This window comes from Mytilus edulis, chromosome 14 (genome assembly GCF_963676685.1).
Source record: "Mytilus edulis chromosome 14, xbMytEdul2.2, whole genome shotgun sequence".
Lineage (NCBI taxonomy): Eukaryota > Metazoa > Mollusca > Bivalvia > Mytilida > Mytilidae > Mytilus > Mytilus edulis.
Genome location: NC_092357.1, coordinates 22024493 through 22034352, shown reverse-complemented (window position 1 = coordinate 22034352; position 9860 = coordinate 22024493). Strand labels below are relative to the sequence as shown.

Genomic DNA, 9860 nt, shown 5'->3' with positions numbered 1-9860 from the left:
ACATATAAGATTAGATAAGACTGGACGTATGTTTTATGGTTTATGGTTTGGGCATTTGTTCAGTTTAGAGAGGCTTTTGGTTAAGACAGGTTTTCAGTTAAGACAGGTTTCGCGATATCTTAAAATGAATTGTGGCATAAAGTTGACTGTCAAAGATTTGTTGCACTTTGGTGAACCTACTGATTCTTTGTTTTTCTCTTAAAGTTGATGTGTTCCCTCGGTTTTGGTTTGTAACCCGAATTTTTTGTTTCTCTTTCGATTTATTGCTCTGAACATCGGTATACTACTGTTTATTTATATCATGTGTTAACAGAGCCCGGGAATTTAGATACTATCCATGTAAACTTATCAATCATTTAATATAAACTTATTCTGAAAGGTTACCAATTCAACACTGAACTAGATCTTTGAATACTTTTTTATTAGTATAAATCTTGGTTTTGTTATCAGTAAATTGATAAATATCATTCCCATACACATATCTTATTTCATAATACAACACTTTTTTGAGATCATGTTTTTCGCTGACTGTTAATGACGTCTAAACACTAAATCCATTATTTGTTAGGTGTGTACTGATTCATATTTAAGATACATTATTTTTTTATTAGTTGCTATTGACTTTAAACTTGCTGACAGTAACTGCGAATAGGCTCTGATCTGTGTATATTTAGTTGTTAGGCTTGATGGATGGATAAATACACTATCACGTACAGTCTGTGTTTTTCCCCTTTGTATCTTTTCGATGAGTTCAGTCTTTTCAACTGATTTATTTAATTTGTTCTTATGTTGTGCTATTGCAATATATAGTGTTCTTATGTTGTTCTTTTGCAACATGGTTTGTTCTTATATTGTGCTGTTGCACCGTTGTCTCAGCCTTAGAATTCCCTAAAATCGTTGCCCCTGAATCAAATATGTCAAGAAGGTGTAAATGAAATATAGACTTTGGTTTTAGGGATAAGTCGTGTCTCTTGCATTTTGAGTATGTTCAATATTTTTTTCAGACGTCCAATTACATCTTGATTTTAAACTCTGATGAAGTATATACGAATGAGTGTAAGAACATTTTAATCATAAAATAACAATCATAGTTTGTTTGGAAAGGCTTTTAACAATTCTGCATTTTTTTTAAAGTACCAGTATACATGTTCATTAGATACCAGGCTTCATCCTTTGTACCATATATTATTTGTTTTACAATGAATTTAAATGGTCACTTATTTCTTAATATTTTCTTCTTCTTTGTTAAGCATTTAAGACAGAGTAAACTAAAACATATTAATCAATAAGTCATATACCAGAACATTGCATAAGGTTAGTGTTAAGACAATAAAACACCCTATTATAAACATATTTTTATTCTTATATTTGAAAATATATGCATAAATAAATTTGATTTATATTGCTTAAGATAAAGTTGATTAATAATAACATATTCAAAGACAAAACATGTAATTATGGGACATATCTTACTTCACATATATAAGAAAATAAATAAAAAATAATAACGTTTTCAATTCATCTCTTTTACTAGTACTTTCACTGCTTTCACAAATATTCAGGTAATGTGACTTGTATACATACATAAGTAAACAGTGATGTCTATGTAGTTTTCTACATGCATCGCATTTTTTCTTTCTTCAGGACAGGTGTAGTAACTCCAGTTTTAAATGTTAAATGACTTTGCTACCTTGCTTTCTTCTATGATATCTTAAAAAACTTTGCTACCTTGCCTTCTTCTATGATATCTTAAAAGACTTTGCTACCTCCCCATATTCTATGATATCTTAAAAGACTTTGCTACCTTCCCATCTTCTATGATATCTTAAATGACTTTGCTACCTTCCCATCTTCTATGATATCTTAAATGAATCTGCTACTTTGCAGTCTTCTATTGTATTAAAAAACAACTCATCATAGATAATTTCAATCTATTATTAACTATTGCGTAAAAAACTGCTTACATTTAATTCAAATTGTCAGCTATTTATTATTCTACCATATTTGAAAAAATGATATAATACCATGTTTTCTAAAAAAAAAATACAATTTAATTTTAATTAAATGACAATCACATCTTAGGACAAGTAAAAAAGCGATTTCAACGAAAAACAAAAAAAATCATCACAAAGTTTCGTTACAGTATTTTAGGATGAACAAGTAAATTGATATGTATTTGATAGTAGTCATAACATTAGGGGGTCTACATTTTATTGATTATACTGAAAATATTATAATGTGATTAGAAGCTAAACTAAATGATGCAATATTAGAATTAAGTACGAGAAGATAGCTTTTAGTGAATGCTTTGCGAATATCATAAGAACAAAAGAAAAGATAGCGTCACCATGTGTTTTTTTCGGCTTAAATATGAAATAGGAAGTAGGAAAATTTAATGTTGATTCCTTCAGAAATGCACTACTTCGGAATTATCTCCCCTGAAAATGCTAATATCAAAAACATAAAACAATTCAAGCAAAAATAATCTACGGTTGTAAAAATATTTATATTTATATGTTAAACATAACAAATATATATTCATTTAAATGATAAGTCAGATTAATAGTCTACATTTTGTATCAAATTGTGCTAATTTTAATGAAAATATATACTTTCCCTTATGGAAATATAAGCCCTCTAGCACATAGTTGCGGCAGCAGTATGGCTATGCTGCGGCTTTGTTGCTGCAAACTGTTGCGGCTTCGATGCAGCGATAGCATATTTCGTATGCAAATTAGTTTTCTGGCACCATAATTGCGGCTATATTCTGGCACCGTTGCGGCAATATTCTGGCATCATGTTGCGGCACTGATGCGGCTATAGCGTAAGTCGTATGCAAATTAGTTTTCCGGCATTATGATTGTGGCGCTGTTGCGGCGCTAATACGGCTATATTCTTGCATCATTTTAGTGACAAAACATGCGAATAGGCCGTGTTTTGTATAAAATGTATTGTGCGATCAAAAACAAGTTGTCAATGCATATATATGACATGCATTCATGCATTATAAATTTGTATGCACAGGCACATAAAATAAATGTATCTGCATAAAAAAAAAATGAAAATTTTTAATGTGCCCTAAGTTTAGCAAATAATATTGTGTTATTTACCAAACTACAAGTATGCAATTAAACTGCTGCAAAAAAAAACCAACACAAACTTCACCGATACATGTATAGTGAACTCAGATGAGGCCATGTTATTGAAATACACAATGCAAGATTGATCTTTTCTATACATGCAATTACTTGATATGAGTTTACTTACAAGTCTTCAAATCTTCCAAAAAAACAGCAAGAATACCAAATTCTTCAATACAATTATAATCACAAGCAACATGGTGGATTTCTAACACACAAGTACAGGGAGTAGCTAAAAACGCAGGAAATGACATCATCAAATTTTCTGGCTATATTGTGGTGCTCATTAATTTTGAAAGGAATTAGTGTCGCAATGATGCCAGAACAATGCCGCTAGCAGCATCATCCGGCACTACTCCGGCAACAATCCTCTGGCAACCTGATTAGGTTGCAGCTTTAAAGCCGCAACGTTGCGGCAATGCTGCAGCAACATTTTAATTTTCATAAGGGTTAGGTTCTGGGTTATCCAAGATAGCGAAAGACAACCATACCACATTAAATTACTATTCAAATATGATTAAAACAGTATTGACTTTCAATATGAACTGCAATTGATTCAATGATTAAAAGTAAAGCTTATGAAGAATTATAAAAGGTGAGGGTCATCAGACTCACCACTGTTCCTATTCGTGACTTTTTTTTTTATATTTTTCAAATATCTATTTGTTTTTAATCTGACTTGTTTTAACAGCTGGAATGAGTATATATATAGATTCCGTAATGAACAAAATTTAAAACACTTTTGTACAACAAGTATTTAGATTTGTTTAAGTATCAGGGAAGAAATTTGATGTTTAATGTTTCTATATGGCACGTCAAGTTCATATATCCAACAAATATCTTAAAAATGGGAAATATTCTTTGACAATTGCAATATTGAAGAAAAAAACATCATATCAATAACAAGGTTCTGCAATGACAATTCATAATGTTAGTTTTGATTTATAATCCCAAACTGGCCGTTACAAAAAATCACACTTTAGAGAATTTTAAATGCAATGTTCAATAAATAAGTATGAAAACATCAATTTCTGTATATATATAAAAACGTGTTTTTGCCATTACGGCAACAGAAGTATTGATTGTTTCCAATTTAGGATAAAAGTATTGTTTAAAGTGTTTACACTAAATATTCAATGGAAGGTAATGATATATCTCATAAAATGAGAAAAAGTCCGAAAAAAACCTGTTTAACATGATGATCAATATGTGATGTAGCACTAAGGATGATGATAGCATTTGTGATGAAAAAAATAAAACCGTGAAAAAAACAAGATCCCTATTTCTCAAAATCACGTTTATTCTTTAATACATGAATTGCAATTTATAGGAATCAGTCTGATATAATATCCACTTATTTTTTCCATATGTCATATCTACAGTTTTGTATTATAAAACCCTGAATAAATATGCACAAATTAATTTTCATCAACATGCCTGTGTTGTTTTTGTTCATCAGAATACACCTGTATTGTTGTGTGATTACATTTTCATTTTTCCATTTTTTTTTATAATACAGCAGTTTTTATATTATAATATTTTACCATAAAATAATTACAATTGAGCGGCAGTCAAGTATAAATACTATTATTTCTAAATATCTGAAATTCATTATTTCTTTTTCACAAATAACTTTTAACATAATTTTGACATCGGAATATATATATACAATATGATAGTTACATAATTCGAAATATCAATGCGTTTATGTCTCTATTTCATCATATGAAGAATATCTTTAAAATTGTCACATGATTAGACGAAAGACCTCTTATATGAACATTTGTTGAAATGTATTTAACTATCCCAAATCATCTATGCATTAGTTGTTGGACCTCCAACTATCTTCTGAAATAAAAATATACAAAATAAAGCAAATAAACTTAAATCCATTATTTGTTAGGTGTGTACTGATTCATATTTAAGATACATTAATTTTTTATTAGTTGCTATTGACTTTAAACTTGCTGACAGTAACTGCGAATAGGCTCTGATCTGTGTATATTTAGTTGTTAGGCTTGATGGATGGATAAATACACTATCACGTACAGTCTGTGTTTTTCCCCTTTGTATCTTTTCGATGAGTTCAGTCTTTTCAACTGATTTATTTAATTTGTTCTTATGTTGTGCTATTGCAATATATAGTGTTCTTATGTTGTTCTTTTGCAACATGGTTTGTTCTTATATTGTGCTGTTGCACCGTTGTCTCAGCCTTAGAATTCCCTAAAATCGTTGCCCCTGAATCAAATATGTCAAGAAGGTGTAAATGAAATATAGACTTTGGTTTTAGGGATAAGTCGTGTCTCTTGCATTTTGAGTATGTTCAATATTTTTTTCAGAGGTCCAATTACATCTTGATTTTAAACTCTGATGAAGTATATACGAATGAGTGTAAGAACATTTTAATCATAAAATAACAATCATAGTTTGTTTGGAAAGGCTTTTAACAATTCTGCATTTTTTTTAAAGTACCAGTATACATGTTCATTAGATACCAGACTTCATCCTTTGTACCATATATTATTTGTTTTACAATGAATTTAAATGGTCACTTATTTCTTAATATTTTCTTCTTCTTTGTTAAGCATTTAAGACAGAGTAAACTAAAACATATTAATCAATAAGTCATATACCAGAACATTGCATAAGGTTAGTGTTAAGACAATAAAACACCCTATTATAAACATATTTTTATTCTTATATTTGAAAATATATGCATAAATAAATTTGATTTATATTGCTTAAGATAAAGTTGATTAATAATAACATATTCAAAGACAAAACATATAATTATGGGACATATCTTACTTCACATATATAAGAAAATAAATAAAAAATAATAACGTTTTCAATTCATCTCTTTTACTAGTACTTTCACTGCTTTCACAAATATTCAGGTAATGTGACTTGTATACATACATAAGTAAACAGTGATGTCTATGTAGTTTTCTACATGCATCGCATTTTTTTCTTTCTTCAGGACAGGTGTAGTAACTCCAGTTTTAAATGTTAAACGACTTTGCTACCTTGCTTTCTTCTATGATATATCTTAAAAAACTTTGCTACCTTGCCTTCTTCTATGATATCTTAAAAGACTTTGCTACCTCCCCATATTCTATGATATCTTAAAAGACTTTGCTACCTTCCCATCTTCTATGATATCTTAAATGACTTTGCTACCTTCCCATCTTCTATGATATCTTAAATGAATCTGCTACTTTGCAGTCTTCTATTGTATTAAAAAACAACTCATCATAGATAATTTCAATATATTATTAACTATTGCGTAAAAAACTGCTTACATTTAATTCAAATTGTCAGCTATTTATTATTCTACCATATTTGAAATAATGATATAATACCATGTTTTCTAAAAAAAAATATAATTTAATTTTAATTAAATGACAATCACATCTTAGGACAAGTAAAAAAGCGATTTCAACGAAAAACAAAAAAAATCATCACAAAGTTTCGTTACAGTATTTTAGGATGAACAAGTAAATTGATATGTATTTGATAGTAGTCATAACATTAGGGGGTCTACATTTTATTGATTATACTGAAAATATTATAATGTGATTAGAAGCTAAACTAAATGATGCAATATTAGAATTAAGTACGAGAAGATAGCTTTTAGTGAATGCTTTGCGAATATCATAAGAACAAAAGAAAAGATAGCGTCACCATGTGTTTTTTTCGGCTTAAATATGAAATAGGAAGTAGGAAAATTTAATGTTGATTCCTTCAGAAATGCACTACTTCGGAATTATCTCCCCTGAAAATGCTAATATCAAAAACATAAAACAATTCAAGCAAAAATAATCTACGGTTGTAAAAATATTTATATTTATATGTTAAACATAACAAATATATATTCATTTAAATGATAAGTCAGATTAATAGTCTACATTTTGTATCAAATTGTGTTAATTTTAATGAAAATATATACTTTAGGTTCTGAGTTATCCAAGATAGCGAAAGACAACCATACCACATTAAATTACTATTCAAATATGATTAAAACAGTATTGACTTTCAATATGAACTGCAATTGATTCAATGATTAAAAGTAAAGCTTATGAAGAATTATAAAAGGTGAGGGTCATCAGACTCACCACTGTTCCTATTCGTGACTTTTTTTTTTATATTTTTCAAATATCTATTTGTTTTTAATCTGACTTGTTTTAACAGCTGGAATGAGTATATATATAGATTCCGTAATGAACAAAATTTAAAACACTTTTGTACAACAAGTATTTAGATTTGTTTAAGTATCAGGGAAGAAATTTGATGTTTAATGTTTCTATATGGCACGTCAAGTTCATATATCCAACAAATATCTTAAAAATGGGAAATATTCTTTGACAATTGCAATATTGAAGAAAAAAACATCATATCAATAACAAGATTCTGCAATGACAATTCATAATGTTAGTTTTGATTTATAATCCCAAACTGGCCGTTACAAAAAATCACACTTTAGAGAATTTTAAATGCAATGTTCAATAAATAAGTATGAAAACATCAATTTCTGTATATATATAAAAACGTGTTTTTGCCATTACGGCAACAGAAGTATTGATTGTTTCCAATTTAGGATAAAAGTATTGTTTAAAGTGTTTACACTAAATATTCAATGGAAGGTAATGATATATCTCATAAAATGAGAAAAAGTCCGAAAAAAACCTGTTTAACATGATGATCAATATGTGATGTAGCACTAAGGATGATGATAGCATTTGTGATGAAAAAAATAAAACAGTGAAAAAAACAAGATCCCTATTTCTCAAAATCACGTTTATTCTTTAATACATGAATTGCAATTTATAGGAATCAGTCTGATATAATATCCACTTATTTTTTCCATATGTCATATCTACAGTTTTGTATTATAAAGCCTTGAATAAATATGCACAAATTAATTTTCATCAACATGCCTGTGTTGTTTTTGTTCATCAGAATACACCTGTATTGCTGTGTGATTACATTTTCATTTTTCCATTTTTTTTTTTATAATACAGCAGTTTTTATATTATAATATTTTACCATAAAATAATTACAATTGAGCGGCAGTCAAGTATAAATACTATTATTTCTAAATATATGAAATTCATTATTTCTTTTTCACAAATAACTTTTAACATAATTTTGACATCGGAATATATATATACAATATGATAGTTACATAATTCGAAATATCAATGCGTTTATGTCTCTATTTCATCATATGAAGAATATCTTTAAAATTGTCACATGATTAGACGAAAGACCTCTTATATGAACACTTGTTGAAATGTATTTAACTATCCCAAATCATCTATGCATTAGTTGTTGGACCTCCAACTATCTTCTGAAATAAAAATATACAAAATAAAGCAAATAAACTTGAAAGCAACATTTTATTGTTCTGCATCTTTTCGAGATTTATTTCATTACATGAAACTTTTGGCAAATTATTATACACAAGAACAAAATATAACACGTCTTCAGTGAAAATGTATTCATTTAGTCAATCAAACATGTATATGTTCCGGACCATTTGAGTATCTGGACCATACGCGTATGGTCATGACCATATGGGTATATACTCATATGGTCCGACCATACGCGTATGGTCGGACCGTACGCGTATGGTCGGGGAAATCAACACGTATACTTTTAAACTCTTCATTAGGTGTGACCCTTCTGGTTATTACGTCACTAAAATGTCATTTTATTAAATATATTAAAAAAACTTATTTAAAAAAAAACAGTTTCACACAGTTAATATTAAATTTACTTACTATTTGTAAATACAATTATAAAAATATGCCAAAATTAAATGAACATATATATTGTACAAGGAATTTTATTGTTTAAAGTAGGTGACATCACCGGCAAGGATCATGATATTTTTTAAAGATCGTGATATTTTTTAAAACATTTTTGAAAAGTAAAATATTAAAAGTGTATGTTTCTTTATTTTTTTCTATTTTTTTTTCTATGCTTCTATTTAATCTTAATTATAAGACGGTAAACTAGCATTTAAGAGATATGAAATAGCCACTGCCTTGATTTAAATTGATCTGTGATATTCATTTTACGATATTGGAGATCTAGAGTTTCTCAAAAACACCGTAGACACCTCACGAAATGTCCGAGTCGATATCACTGCACTCAGCCAAAACAAGCAGTTACAGAAAAGCTACATGTATGGTACCGTGTGCATGTCATTCTAAGTATGCAAAAGCATACATGAATACAATTAGCGATGAAAACCAAGATCAACTAACTGTGGCATCAATATTTAATGTTTATGTAGCTTTTGACATGTAAAATTAATACATTTTTTTTGTAAACACATTTGTTTTTAAGATAAAGTTTATTGTATTATTTCTATTGTATATTTGAAAAAATACCTATATGGTCCAAATACTCATATGGTCCGGCCCGTTAATAACCAAACGAGTATAATACTCATATGGTCCGACCATACGCGTATGGTCGGACCATATGAGTATACGCATATGGTCATGACCATACGCGTATGGTCCAAATACTCATATGGTCCGGAACATATATATAATATCAGCTCACCAAAAAATGTATTATTGATAATAACAAAATTTTCCTTGAAATTGCAAAAATATTATCATTAGTTCCAGATGTTATGCAGTTATATTTCTTCCATGTCAGAAACACTTGCATGCTGAATTTTTATTTATTGTAATTTTAGTTTAC

The 9860-nt window shown here is 28.7% G+C and overlaps 1 protein-coding gene across 1 annotated transcript in view; it reads right to left on the bottom strand.

The window, feature by feature from the left end:
- Positions 1-5526: 5526 nt before the first annotated feature.
- Positions 5527-9860, bottom strand: part of LOC139504043 (uncharacterized) — an 88550-nt gene continuing 84216 nt past the window's right edge. The window contains exon 76 of the mRNA XM_071294100.1: positions 5527-8490. The gene's annotated coding sequence lies outside the window, so the exon portion shown is untranslated. The remainder of the gene's footprint in view (positions 8491-9860) is intronic.